Source organism: Pseudopipra pipra, chromosome 5 (assembly GCF_036250125.1).
Source record: "Pseudopipra pipra isolate bDixPip1 chromosome 5, bDixPip1.hap1, whole genome shotgun sequence".
NCBI classification, from domain to species: domain Eukaryota; kingdom Metazoa; phylum Chordata; class Aves; order Passeriformes; family Pipridae; genus Pseudopipra; species Pseudopipra pipra.
In genome coordinates, this window is record NC_087553.1 from 36,007,462 (window position 1) to 36,022,968 (window position 15,507).

At 38.4% G+C, this 15,507-nt stretch overlaps 1 protein-coding gene across 1 annotated transcript in view; it reads left to right on the forward strand.

Annotated features, from left to right (window-relative positions):
- The window catches only part of PAWR (pro-apoptotic WT1 regulator), a 79,649-nt gene that overhangs the window by 43,129 nt on the left and 21,013 nt on the right, over nucleotides 1–15,507 (forward strand). The window lies entirely within an intron of this gene.

The following is a 15,507-nucleotide window of genomic DNA, read 5'->3' on the forward strand; positions in this document are numbered from 1 at the left end:
CTTTGAAATCCTTTGGTTTATGTTATCTTTGATTCCTTTCTGCTTGCGTTGTATTTCAAATGTTGTAGTGTCTGCGAATGCTAGCTGTGCTGGGCACTGTATGAGCATGCTGCAAAAAAATTGGTCAGCTGTGAACAATTGACATTTAAGATATGGGAGTTGAGTCAATATGTATTGTCAAAAGCATCAAGTAACAACATGTTTGAGATCTTAAAAATATTTGTCATTGCTAGAACAGATATAGTTGAATAAACTTAGATGGACTTTCCTCTCCCTGGCAAACTTGAATGAAGCATGTCAGAATGATTTTTGCTACTAACATAACTTGAAAATAGGAATTAATAGAGTGAGAGATAATGGGTTTTTTGCCTGTGAGCATGGAAAGGGGAAGCTCAGAGTCACTTAAAAAATGAGGTTCAGCCTTTTTGAAGTAAATAGTCTGAATCCTTCAGATTCAGGATTCAGTAATGATTTATAAAATACTAGTTTGATTTAGAGTGTCCTACTGTAAAAAGGGAATGTCGATCTTTATTATTGCCACACAAATTGCAAAATTTTTCCAGTGTATTTCTTAATTCCATGTTAAGAAATTACAGATCATAACTATCACAGTTACCAATACCTTTTGTGTCTGTACTGATTGCCAAAGATCTCTCTGCAGTCATCTGCTGGAAACCTGCTTTGGAGTTTGTACCGCTGGCATGAAACTGGTAGGGGAATTTTGCTTCTCAAGCATTCTGAAGTCTGGGACCCCAGTAGGAGACATGACTCACCCTTTTTTTCTTTAAGCCACACTAACTGTTTTGCTGTACCTAATTGTGTATTTTATATTATTGCAAAGCCCAGGGCCTCATTCAAGACCCTTGGACTCAAGTTAGAAATTGCGATCATTTTGTTCTGACCGTTAATTTGTTTTGTGTTTACAACTGTAATGCACATTTCTTGGTGCCCCTCTGTTGCTCTTAGAATGTGCATCAACAAGAAGTTCAAGAAATTAAAGATATTGAATCTTACCAAATTATTTTATACAAGATGCAGCTTTGTGAGATACATTTATACAGTTAAACATCCACACTGAATCACAGTCAACGACACTGGATGGATTTGCTAGACAAAAAAATGTCACTTCGTTTGTAGTACTGAACCTTGTCATTAGGCTGTAAGTTGTATTATATTCTTGTAGTAAGCACAAATTATGTGCATTAGCAGACAGACTAGCTTGATCCTAGCACTGAATGCTGTGGAGCTGTTAATCCAAGGCAAGGAAAGACAAAACTTCCCAAGTTTTCAACTTGCAGCACTGACTTATATACACAGTAGCATTGCCATGTCTTGGGTTGCTTTCACTCCTCTCTGTAGCAGTGATGCAGGTTTTTGTTCTCTGCAAGAGATTAGTTTATGATAGATGCTTGGATGATCATTCAGTTTAGTGTAGAAATTACCCAGTACCTTTGAAAAAATCCTTGTTGATTAGAGGCGAGGATAGGATGAAATGTCTACATAATCAGCACTCACCTAATGGCATAATTACAAAATGGTTTCACAGTAGATTGGATTCATCGTACTAACTTCAGTAGTGAATAGGTTAGGTGGCTGGTGAAGTCATCTGAACTTGGTTTATTAACGTGACCCTTTAGTTATGCCTTGTGCATTTAGTCATAAGTCATCTCTTGAAATTGAAGGAAAACTGTATCTGTCATTTTTTTATCCTTTTGTTCAAAAAAAGCTTAATGTTTTACTAGAACATTGCAGACACTGTCTGAAAGGAATGCAGTCCAAAGATATTTCCATAGAAGTGCAGTTCTGATTGCTTCAGTGCCATTCCTTTTCTTAAGTGAGACCTAGCACATTGAAATTTTTGGAAGCAGTGATATATGTCAGTGTTATGAAGCTGTAAATGTTTAATAGAGGCTTATGAGCTATGCTGAAAGCAGTAAATAAAGTTAGGCAATAAAATTCCCTAGTGACTTCTTAGCTGTGTGGCAGACTGCGAGAAATGCAGGGATCTGAACTGTTGCGTGCATCTCTGTTAGGAAACACAGCTGAAAAACTGCCTGACACAAGCTTCTCCAGAGTTTTATACTTGAATATCATGCATTGCAGTTTTTGCCTGTCTAGTTTGCCTTTTTTGGCTTTTCACTTTGTGTAGCAGTGTTATATCATACAACATCATTTTAATTACTCTCATTATCCAAAGTATGTGATAATAATATTCGTATCCATTCATACCTGACCACAGTGTTTCAAAGGTATCTGGCATCTAGGTTTCAGGTAGTTCTTACAAAGAAGAACTGTGTGCATGCATTCAAGGGTAATAATTCATCTTTTATGAGTATATTGCCATGATGTTGCTTTGTGTTAATTTCTGTCTGTAGAGAAGATGCAGTTGTGCTACATACAAGGCACGCCCGAATGTGTTAAACATGTGCTTTCTTTTCTGTGCTACATTTCTTTAGATGTTAGTCCAGGAATTATTGTACATAGTAACATGATTATAATATTGGTATTGTTTTAAAAAGTGAATAAAAATGTGATTAAAATATAGAAATATGTAAATTAGAAGGTGGTGTGTTTGCATATGTGAAGTCCTAAATAATTCTGCCAGATCAGGTTGTGGGACTCTAAAATTTGACTTAACTACCAGATAATATTCATCTTAGGTTTTCTGTTTGCAGATTTGGAGTGTGATGCACTTCACAGAGATGATACGAAAGGAGTCAGTAGTATCCACAAAGCACTTAAGTAATAATAGTGAGTGCAATAGGACGACTCATGAGGAAATCTTATTGTATGTTTAAAAATGTTCCCATAAAAATGCATTTAAAAATATTCAAATTCAGTGTTAAGTATTAAAAGATTGCTATTTTTTAATAAATATATTTGCACTTTAAGTCAGTCTTGTGTGTTCCATGGTTTTAAAGGAAGTGACACTAGTTCCAGGGAATTTGCTGCCCTGTACAGTTCATGAAATGAACCAGGGCTTCAGATAAACATCTGCCGTGGTTGCTGTGGCTTGGGAGACCCAGATCATTTCTGTGATATGTGTAAGGGAAACAGGAACACAGGAATTCCATCTTTTCGTGATCATATATGACCAGGCAATCACTCAAGTAATTTCTAGTAATATAGGCCTGTATTCAGAGCAGTTTGAGTATGTTAATAGCAGTAATGAAGGCACTGGTTGCCACTTTGTGAAGAACAAGGAAATGCAAAATACTGAATGTTACTCACAGAGTACTGTTCCTTGTGTTCCACCTAAGAGATCTTGCGGAAAAATACATTTTGAGGTGATGTCAGGAAGGGCAGTATCATGAGTTTTAATGCAAGTTGCATAAGTCAACAACATTCTGTTCTGAATTGGTTGACTTTGAAGTCTTAATTTTCCTTAAATGCTTTTTTTATATATTGTTGAAGATTGGGAAAAAAACCCACTCCATGTAGTAACTTTTTAATTAATCTGCAAGGTAAGTTGAATTCTGTTGCATGGTGGTCTTGTCTGGTGTAACTGGAGGCTTTAAGTGGAGGGAATTATGTGTTTTGAAAAATCGAGGTTGCTAGTTTTTAGTTACATGGTATGTATGTATGTGTGTTTTTAATCAAACGTAAGTTTTAAAACAGTGGAGCCTGGATTTCTCTTCAGAATGGGCTATGTAATGAGACGATGTAGCAGCATAGGTTTCTCTGCCAAAATCATCCTCTTCTCTTACGTGAGCAAATTTAGTAAATATATGCCCATGGTGTAGTGCTGCTGATCCATGCATTTTCAGTGGGTTTTACTTTCCCAAAGGATCTGCACATGCTCAGCAAATCCAATTCATCTATATTGTGTGTGCACTATCCAACACTGCTGCTTTTGGAAAGTGCTTACAAGTGAAATCACAGTCCCTTTACCCCTAAGAAATCAGGAAGCTGAGGGCTAGCAGTTACCAATGTGAGAGCAAAGGGAAGGCAGGGGGCTGCAAATTGCCTACAAGCCACATACAGTTGCTTGGCCAGCGATGTGTAGCCTTGAGGATGCGGCTTCAGTGTCCCTACTTTGCTTTGTCTGACTTCTACTCTTGGAGGAAAATACTGATACATGAGTATCAAGATCTGTCTTCATAACAACTGATCAAAAAAAAAAAATAGTTCCATTTGTTTGTGGAGGACATTATTTGTGTTCAGTGCTTGATCATTGTCAGCATAAATTTTCAAGCAAACTTTGCTTTTCTTAGAAAGAAATGCAAAATTACTAACATTTTTAACTTTTGTATTCAGTAAAGTTTAATTTAGTGGACAAGTGGTTTAAGCTTAAAATTTTGTTTCAAGAATGCATTTACTTCCAGTAAATATAGTTGTGTATTCATGAAGTCTCTTAAAATTGAATATTTGGTTTTGTGTGCCTATTCATGTGCACAGCTATTCATCACAGGACCTGCATGAAAACTAAAACTGAATCAAGCCCCTCTCTGTGAAGGCAAGGCAATGTAAAGGTGTCTTGTTCCTATTTTAAATTCACAGTTGTGCCTAGGAACTGCAGGGTTTTCAGCACAGCCTGCTTTTCAGGTACTTTCTAAATCCTTGTGCAGAGCAAGTGTGAAGCAAAGCGTGGAAGTTATGATTTCTTCCTTGTAGTTTCTCTCAAGTTTGGTTGTGATCCTTCAACTAAGATTTAATTTCTAGGGGACTTTGTTTACTGTTATTATAATTTTTTCTTGTCTAGATATCTTGCTGCTATCCACTCAGCCTGTATGAACTTAAGTTTGTTTTCTTGTTACCTTGTTTGTTTCTTTCACTGTGGAGTTCATGAACCTGTGCTCCAGAATTGCATAAGCTGGTGCATTAGCTGTTGTTACACTGGTTTGGAGCCTTTATACAGCTGTAAGGAATAGGAAGCAGTTTCCCAAATGTTTTGAGCAGTCTAAAGGAGCCTAAGAAATTTATTTCCCACATGTTTTCTGTTTTTGGACTGGCATCACTTAACTCAGCTGGGTTACAGTGGGTATCTCCTCTCAGTCTTAAATTTATTTGTGTGTGGAAAAAGCAATCCTGGAAGGAGAATGGTACACTATAGTTGAGATTTCTTTGAGAGGAAGAGTATTTGTGCCTAGGGCACGTACAAATGTATTGAAAAAGGAAGGTCGTCCTGACATACGTACTTGAACAAATAGATGATCCAGCCTGACTGATACCAAAAGCTTCTGTAAGGTATGGTAGTACTGCTGAGTCCTGCTCTTTTCTGGTATTCTACTGCTTTCATGCCAGGAACAAGTCTGAAGCGTGTATAAAAGTTATGAGTACCTGCTCGATGTGTACAGAAAGGGAGGACACTTCAACGTGGACCAAGGGGATTCCTGCTGCTGAGTGTCGTTGTGCAAGGTGGAGAGGGGAGGCAACTTGCTCAGTAATGTATACAGCTCTGCACAAATACACGTAGTAATTTTAAAACATGGATCATACATTCATGTTATTAATACCAAGTTAGAGAATGTTGTAGCAGTAGTTGTTCAGATGTGCTTGTGCATTTGGAAGCTGCATACTCCAGTTCCATAATGGTATGAGGATGGCAGGGGTGGGGGAGTCTGTCTCTACATCCTTGTAGTCTGGTGTAATTATTCTGATGGCTCAGGAGGGAGGAGGAATCTGTAATTCAGAGTTGTTTGGTGGAGACAGTCTGACTATGTTTATACTGTTAAAAAGTGCAAGACCTGGGTGTGAGCTCAACTGCTGCGCTGCTGATAGAGCCTGTGGTTTAATTATTAGCAACGTTTTTTGGCATGGTTTTTGTTCATGCTACCTAATGCTCTCCTATATCGTACCCTGGGGACTGTCTGAGGAATAGTGTGCTAGGAACCAGTCCTCACATGTAGTATGAACATCACAACACCAGTTTTGGCTGCCTGGTTAGTGCTACAAGGACATTATTAGGCTTTGCTAGCTCAAAAACAACTGCATACCCTCAATTAACACACAGGGGCGTGCAACGCAAACCTTGGTTTCACACTCTGAAAACACTGCTTTGGTTCAGCCTTTGTGTTACTTCAGATACTTCTGACTGAGGGGAACCTACAGATTATTATTTCTTAGGTACACCACATGGGACATGGAAGAGACCCATCATCAAGGGCTTTGGAGTATGGATGTGGCGACTCTGTGTCACTTGGCTTCGGAGCCATGGAGTAGCCTATGACTTCTCTGCCTCCATTTACTGTTTTGTTAGTAGGAGCTATCAAGTCCATTTTGCTGGTAAACTCACTGTCAATAATCTCTCTTTTCTTTTCTGAGAACCAGCACTTAGTAGCCATAGGCAGGATGGTTGGTTGTTTTAAACTGGTTCCACTGAAGAAGCTGGTTTTAATCACTGGTTGTGTTTCTAGTACATGGCGTGCAAAGCACTGTATTGACAAGTCAACAAGCAAATTGGCACTCTAAAATGAGATTGAAAAAGTTATAATGCTCTATAAAATGTTAGACAAATGTCATTTAAAAGAATTTTGGGAAATTGTATTTGGTTTGTATGCCTGGAAACAGAGTAGTGTTTTGTGAAGAAGCTATGCATATGGCTCCATGCAGGATTTTATATTTACACTATAAATTACTTCTGCAAATTCTATTGTGTTTTCACTGTCATCATCTCTGCTGTGGGTTTCATATTGGGACTTAGCTCTTCTGTGACTTGAGATCCTAGAATCATAGAATCATTTAGGTTGGAAAAGACCCTTAAGAACTGACACAACTCAATTTCTCTGAGCCATAAAGTTTTAGGTCCACCTGATTTCTCTCTTCTTTTAAAATACCTTCGTTTCAGCATCAAGTTGTGTGTTTTAGATCCTGTGCTGTTTGCTTATGTATTGGAGGTGTTCCATAGGTTTCTGGTAACATATTGATTCTCTGTTTTTTTATGACCGACTGACATATTGGGACCTCTGTACAAGAATTTCCAAGTTGTGTTTCTTCTCTGTGAGTTTTAGGAAGCCTACATTTTCAGTTTATGACTATTGAACACTGATCCACGAAGGTCATATGTTGGTTATAATCATTGTCTTCCTGATAATTTTTCCAGCTCTGCTTTTTCTGTGAGTCATCTAAGTCAGGTTTTGTCAGCCTGATCTAATCAATTCCTCCACAGCTTTTGTTCTGAGTGCCCAGCTGTTTGTCCTGAACTGTTTTTCTGACTCTTTGGTATTAAATATTGCTTGGATATAGAAATGGAAAATAACAAGTAAAGGAAAAGCTCTGTTCATATATTTTAGTGAGTGTTTCTGTTTTCCTTATTTTTGGGAGTTGCTTTCTTCTGGATGATGCTTGACTTGCCTGGGAGTTGCTTGTGCTACCTGCAAGTGTTTCTTTAATTATTTTCTCTCACCTTATGTCCTTAATAGATTTCTTCATAGGTAGGAATTGAGGATACTTACCTTCCTCTTAGAAGTCTGATTTGATTCCCTAGGTGTTCTTGCAGTGTTTCTCAGTGGCCTCCTGGCTCTATCTAAACAGGCAGATGAATCATAACTCCCTTGGCTTCGCAGGAATGATATGTATCACTTGCACCCAGGCATTTTAGCACGTCTGTTAGTTCTTGTTTGAAGTCCTATTAATTACATATGAATTGAAGGTAATAGATGAGGCTGTAAAAAAAAAGGTTCACTTAAATAAGTGGACTGAATCAAGGACACTGAACTTTTTCCTGACTGAAATACATTTATCCAATCTGGTTTTCTTTAATTTTTTTGTTGTTTCATCTCCCCCCCTCCGCCTTTGGGATTTAGCTCACTGCACAGGCTGATAACTATCTGGAAATAATATTTTCACCATTTCTTTTATTTCCTCCCATGTTCTTGTTTCCTTTTTTTTCATCTGTAAGTAATAATGTGGTTTATATTTCTTTACAAGTTATAGGTAATAATTTTGAAATCTCTGGGACATTGTAAACATACTATAGTCTTACTTAAATCATATGTCTGTGTTTATCAATCAACATAAAATAACATGCTACAATTTAACAGGAGAAGATATTATATAAAAATACTTATACGAAAGTACGTAAGTCTGTAATACATGTAATGTAAATATAATGTCCCTTCCAGCCTTATAATAGTTCTGTGATTCTGTGTTATTGACATCTATTTTAAAGCTGATTAAAAGGTACTGGTAAACTGTAAAAACTAATAAACTTTAAAGTCTTCCATTTGTTTATGTCAAAATATAGATAGGTTTGTAAACCATATTGACCAAGAAGTAACCCAAAATGTAAGACATTAGATTTAGCTCATAGTAGTTTTTAGGCAAAGAACCACCATGAACTTACGTAGTCTGATTTTTTTCTTTATAGAAAACATTCATACCTTTGCAACTATGGAATTATGTAAGAGCAGATAAAACCCCTTATGTTAAAATTTTTAAATTATACTGCCATTATATTAAATAAGTCTGACCTTAGTTTGTGCCACAGTTTAATAATTGATGTACCAATATATTTGACATTTTTCTTCACAACATGACAGGTAATAAATAGTTGGTATAGCTGGATTTCATCCTGTGAAGTAATTAGTGACAGATAATGTGTGCACTATAGAATACTTTTGGAAACATGGTGCAAATATATTTCGGGAGGTCAGGATAGAATGTAAACTTTGCATCAGACTCGATGTTGCTGCCCATGCCGCAGCCTGGCTGGCTCTTCTCTGTGGCACTCAAGTGCCTTCACACTGTGCTTCCTGCCCGGCTGGGCTCAGATGGGGTGTGCCAGTGCCTGCTTGGTGTGGTGCCCAGGCAGGCTCTGAGTAAGAACATTTAAATCATTCTGCAGCAGCTGGATGAGGCTGTTGCTGAGCCAGACCTTATAGGTACCCTTGGATCCAGGCAGATTTTGGGAAGAGGCATTCTTTACATGGTTGTCTTCATTGCTCTGATTTCTAGAAAAGCAAAACCAACCTATGAGGAGACTGTGCATGTTGAATTTTAATATCCAGAATACAGGATTGTCTCTTCCCTGCTTAAAGTTCTCTTCTGTTACGTCTTACTTGTTATGGCATATTTAAAAAAGATCAGGTGGATGTAAATTAAACAAGGCTCTTTAAATATGTGGTTGTTCCAGCTTGCCAAGAGTACAATTCAAAGGAAGATCAAAATATGAAAAATGTTGCAAAGCTATTTAAAAGCTTCTGTTTTTGTTTAATCTTACCAGGTTCCTGTTTCAGTTTATTTTGTAACTGATTAATAGGTGGTGATAACTTCATGCTTTCTTAACAGTTTTAGAAATAAAAGCTCATTTTTAGAATGTCTGCTTATAAAAGAGATTTATTGGGTGAGTAAAGAGTGTTTAAGGTCATCCCTAGGAAATCCGCACCAGGAAAAACCCAAAATATAATGAACCTTTGAAACAGATGTAAAACCTTGGCAGCTGGGAGAATAAGAGGAGGGGAAGGAGCCTGGGGTGGTTTTGTATGTACAAGTATTCTATTCAAGAAGAGATCTAGAAAGTGCATAGCTACAAGAGGTGCAAGTAGTTGAGTGACGGAATTGCTGCTTGAAACTTATTGAAAGCACTTTTGAGGGCTTCTGGAAAGAATGGTTTCTGTGGAGATAACAAGTGGAGATTTTTTTTCCCCTCCTCTGTGGTGAAAGCATTTTTGTTCAAAGTTGAATTTGTGTTGCATTCCATGAAAAACATCTCTAGAAATTTTCAAAGGGACAACACTAAATTGGGAGGACCTGTCAACTCCCTCAAGGGCAGAGAGGCCCTGCAGAGAGACCTCGACCAAATTAGAGCACTGGGCAATCACCAACCATGTGAAGTTCAACAAGGGAAAGTGCCGGATTTTTCTCCTGGGATGGGGCAACCCTGAATGTTCATACAGACTGGGGAATGAGTGCCATGGAAGGGGACCTGGGGGTCTTGGTTAACAGCAAGTTGAATGTGACTCAGCAGTGCCCTGACAGCCAGGAGGACCAACTGTGTCCTGGGGGGCATCAGGCAAAGCATCGCCAGCAGTTAAGGGAGGGGATTGGCCCACTCTGCTCTGCACTGGGGTGGCCTCACCTTGAATATCGTGGCAGTTTTGGGCACCACAGTATAAGAAAGGTATTAAGCTATTGGAGAGTGTCCAAAGGAGGGCAGTGAAGATAGTGAAGGGCCTTGAAGGGAAACCGTATGAGGAGTGGCTGAGGTCACTTGGTCTGTTCAGCCTGGAGGAGAGAAGACTAAAGGAAGACCTAATCAAAGTCTACAGCATCCTCACTGGGGGAAATGGAGGGACAGGTACTGATCTCTTCATTCTTGTGACCAGTGACATGACCCGAGGAGACAGCATGAAGCTGAGTCAGGGGAGGTTTAGGTTTCATATTAGGAGAACGTTTTTCACCCAGAGGGTGGTTGGGCACTGGAACGGACTTCCCAGGGCAGTGGTCACAGCACCAAGCCTGATAGAATTCAAGAAGCATTTCGACAATACTCTCAGGCACATGATGTGATTCTTGGGGTGTCCTGTGCAGGGCCAGGATCCTCTTGGGTCCCTTCCAACTCAGCATATTCTGATTCAGGAATGGAAGATAAACTGACTCCCAAGAGACATTTGCTTTTGGGGAATTTTGATGAGAGGGAGAAGAAAGCTATTTAATCTCTCTGCTGATTTTCACACCTGCAGTTAGTTCAGTTGTTAAGCGTTCAGATGTTATCTCACTTTTATATCTGAATGAAATTTCGTCTGCGTTGCAGAAGATATGCAATTGCCATTTCCAAACAAATCTCAAAACAAAGGTGCACTGAATGTGAGAAGTAGCTGTAGTTAATCAGGATGTGACTTATGAAGAAATTGGAATTAACTTGATTTGCTGGATGTGAATAGAATCTACATGTTCCTTGATATGTAAAAAGGCAAGAAACCCTAGTAACCAGACCTCCTTCCTCCATGTAGTGCAGTTGTATTTGCTCACATCTTGAAGAACATATAGGAAACTTTGTAGGAAGCCTATATTTGAGTTACATATGAAAAAAAAATTGTTTTGATGGCCTAATTTCAGTAAAAATTTAACCTGGCATGTTGCAGGAATATCATTATGTAGTCATAATTTGCACTGATGTATGGTCAAATTTCAAAACAGTGCACGTATTCTACATGCCAGTATATATACCAGTGTGCCGTACCAGCCTTTGATCCAGGGTGTTTGCTTTAATTGTTTACAAAACTTCTAAGTAGTGTTTCAGGGGATTCCACTGAACCATTTTCATAGTCCAGCTGACTCCAGAGCTTGTAGTTGTTTAAAAACAGTGTTTGTTAGTGCATTTTAACTAGCAAATTAGTAATGGTAGGGTGGTTTAACATCTGGAAATCTTTGTCAGACACTTGTAAACACAGACAACTATTTATTTAAAGCCCAATGACCAGCTTGTTTATTTAATCTCTCTGTTGGCCAGATGAAATGCCAAGATGAGCCAGGGCCGAAGAGGGGAATTAGCCAAGTTCCTTGCATCCTAGTTTGACATAAATTTAATTGGCGGTAAACGGTTGCATTAGTTGAAATGGTCTCAGCTGCATTTCCTGCCCTTACACATTCTCTTGTGCAACAGGTACGTGTGTCTTTGTGTTAGTCTTTTCAGTGAATCACATGAAGGAGCTCATGCGGAATGAGACAAATCTTTGCTTTTTCCTTGGTTATTTTCACACAGATCACACCTGTGTTAATACTGGTCCGCACAATCACTTTTGTACACTAGACAGAAAGGTAGCATGACCATTTTTCTGGCACACTGCTGATGTATGTCAGTCTGCAGTGTTTTTTAACATAATAATTAGATGACTAGCAAAATATATACTGTTAAAAGGTAATGCAAGCTGCCTGAGATATGTGCAAGAAGTAAAAATAATTTTAAAGCTGTGTTCAGAATACTGCATTGAAATGAGTGTTTTGTTTCAACCTTAGACGAAGAACTAATGTTAGTAGATGTCTTTGGCAGCAATATTTTTTCACCAGTATGAAAGGAATCATTAGCATAATTGTTGTGGATTACTTCTTTATTGATTGTTTTTTCATTCAGGATTTCCACAGACAGTAAAAAGAATTCTGTTTTACAGGGAAGTCAAATAAACTGATCTTGTCATTTCTCATGACAAATCATTCATTTCTGTAGTAATGACTAGGTATTTTAAACATGGGTTAAAAGACAAAGTTAAAAAATACTAAAGAATATAAACAAGATTTGTAAATTAATATTTATATACAAGACTAATCATCTGCTTTTAGATTAATTCTTTGCAGAACAAGGATGTCCTTCCTTTCTCCTTCCCATTCTTCACTTTTTGCCAACCTTCACTTCTGCAAAAGTGGTGATGAAGACAAGAGCTTAAATTATAGATATTTGCCTCATTTTAAGATCTTTTGCGTAGTTTGAAAGCCTAGATTATTTTTGATTAATAGACACATAATGCTGTTTACAGTGTAACTACATATATTCATGTTACCAGCAGCTTTCAGACAAAGAAGGCACACAAAATAAATTTCATAAGGTGAGAACAGAGATAAATAATATATTTTTCAAGTGCTTGCATCATCACCTGAAAAAATGATTAGTTTGCATTTACGTTAGAGATTTCAAAGTGATAAAAGTAATAATTTACCAAATCTGCAGTATTAACTCGTTGGTCAGAAGAATTTATTTTTTATACATCAGATGTGCATTGTTAACTGTTGCTTGTAGTTAGTTTTAGCTACAAAAATAAAACCCATTAATACTTGTTGTAGAAACATCTGTTACAAAGGGCTAGTTAATTGGTTAAAGGTTTGGGGTTTTTTGTTTTAACAGCTGTAATTTGTAGCAAATGAGTGTATTTGCCATGCACTTTGTCTCTAAGCATTTGTTGGCTTTACCAGCTTTTTCTGAAGAACTGGCTTTTTTTAATAGTACTGCCAAACTTTTAAGTGTCCCATTGAGTTAAATGTACAAGTCTATGTGTATAAATTTCTTTACAGCTTATATTTGCAAATTTGTATGAAAAAGTCTTAGCAAATTTGGGGTTATATGGTGCATTCGCTGCATCCCTTAAGCGTCTAGAGTACAAAACAAGCATCCGAGATCCAAAGATTTCTTCGTACAAAGGTACGTGTGCTTCATTGGACTCCAATGTTACATGCAATTTCTGCCTTTCACTGTAAACAGAGGCTTATGCTCACTAAGAAGCATAGCCGTAATGTCTATGGCTTCAGCATTTCCTTGGAAAAGTTGTGAAAAAAATAAGAACTGAGGAAGCTTAGAGCCTGGAGTTCCTACTTTATTGTTTCTGCAGACAGGCAAAATTTTGACCCAGTAATCTATGTAACTCCCTCCATCCAAGCTTAGAAAGGGAATTGAACCATTTGTCTATGGCTAATGGGACAGCCGAGATGTTTCTGAGACCATCATCACCAAGACCTGTGTCTGATATTACTGATGTGGCATTTCAGTTTCATATACAGTGAATATATTAGATTAATGTATTAGATGGAACAATTTGAATCTCTTCACATACATCAGAGTCAAATCACCTTGACAGTCATTGCTGACTGTCGTAAAGCTAGAAATCATTAACACTGTAAGGGATCTTGGGAAGTCTCTAGTCCAAGCCCTGCAGACAAAACAGGATCAATTATAGGAAATGGCTCAGGACTGTAAATGGGTTTTTATGTTATCTCCAAGGATAGAAATGTCTTGATATCTTACCCAATGAGGTGTTTATACAAATTGGCAAGATACCTCTTGAGCATTCTCTTCTCCAGGCTGGACATTTCCAGCACTTTCAGCTTTTCCGTGTGTGTCAGATGCTCCAAACCTTTAATCATGTGTGTGGCCCTTTGCTGGAGTCTCTCCAGTATATCTTTCTCATACTGAGAAGCCCAGAACTGGCCGAAGTACACCAGCTGTGGTCTCACTTGGGCAGAGAAGAGGGTAATGATAGAATATCCTGAGTTGGAAGGGATCCACAAGAATCATCAAGTCCAAATTCTGTTCCTGCACAGGACACCCCAAGGATCACAGCATGAGCCTGAGAGCATTGTCCAAACATCTGTTGAACTCTGTCAGGCTTGGTGTTACGACTGCTGCTCTGGGGAACCTCTTCCAGTACCCAGCCATCCTCTGGGTGAAAACCTCTTTCTGATATCCAACCTAAACCTCCCCTGACACAACTCCAGGCCATTCCCTTGGGTCCTGTCGCTGGTCACCACAGAGAAGAGATCAGTGTTTATCCCTCTTCTTCCCCTCATGGGGATGTTTAAGACTGCAGAGAGGTCTCCCGTCAGTCTCCTGCAGGCTGAACAAGCCAAGTGACCTCACTTGCTCCTCGTGTGGCTTCCCTGTAGACCCTTCCATATATTTGTTGCTCTCCTTTGGATGCTGTTCCTCAACATGCTGGCAGTGCATCCTGAGGGTGCCATTGGCCTTCTTTGCTGCAAGGACACAGTGATGGCTTGTGTTCAACTTGAACACAAGTTTTTTTTGAACTTCATGGATTCTCTGTAAGCCCATTGTCTAGCCTATCAGTGTCTCTCTCCATGGTGACAGAGCCACCTGACATATTGTTAACCTCTCATCCAAGTTCTTTGTAGTGTGCAAACTTGCTGGGAGTGTACTTTGTCCCATCATTCAGGTCATTAATGAAGTCGTTAAACAGTATTGGCCCCTTCAAAGACTGTCATCCAGCTGGAATTAATGCTGCTGTATATAATACTTTGGGCCCAGTAGTCAAGTCACTTTTCATTGCATCTCACAGTCTACTTACCTGGTCCTTATTGCAGCAGTTTGCCTATACGTATGTTATGTGGGAAGGTGTTGAAAGTTTTGCTAAAATCAAGATAAACATTACGTGCTCTTCTTTCATTCACTAAGCCATCTAGTCATAGAAGGCTATGAGGTCAGTCAAGCGTGATTTCTCTCCATATATCCATGCTGATTTCACCTTCTTGTCCTTGAGGATTTGATCCATTACCTACTCAGGGACTGAGCTAAGGACTGTGCTGTAGTTCCCTGGATGATCCTTCTTGAAGAAAGGACCGACATTTACTTCCTTCCAGTCCTCAGAAACCTCTGCCTGATGCCAGTGACCTTTCAAAGATAACATACCCTTAATAAACTTGAAAAATAGTGGTGGTACCATTTCAAATTATATATCCTTGCCCTTTTAAAGGTGAATTTAGGTGACTGTTTTACAGCTGTGAATTGCTACTTTTCAGATGCTGTCAACAATGATAAAATGGTTATCAGTGTTAAAATAGCAATTTTTCTCCACTTTGTGGGTTTCTTTAAATAGTTCCCCTGACTTCCCTTTGTTGAATTTTGTTCTTCTGTTTATATTAGGGAATGTGTAGCACATATGGCAGAAGTTGAAAATGCTATATAAAATAAAATGCACTTTCAGGTCAAGTTTTTTTTCAGTAATACAAATATTTTTGTCAATTTCATTTTCTGTAGTAAAATAATAAACATTCTTTGTATCCTAATTTTTAGCTCATTTATTTACTTACAGACTCACTGATGTGCTGATCAGTGAAGGCAGTGTA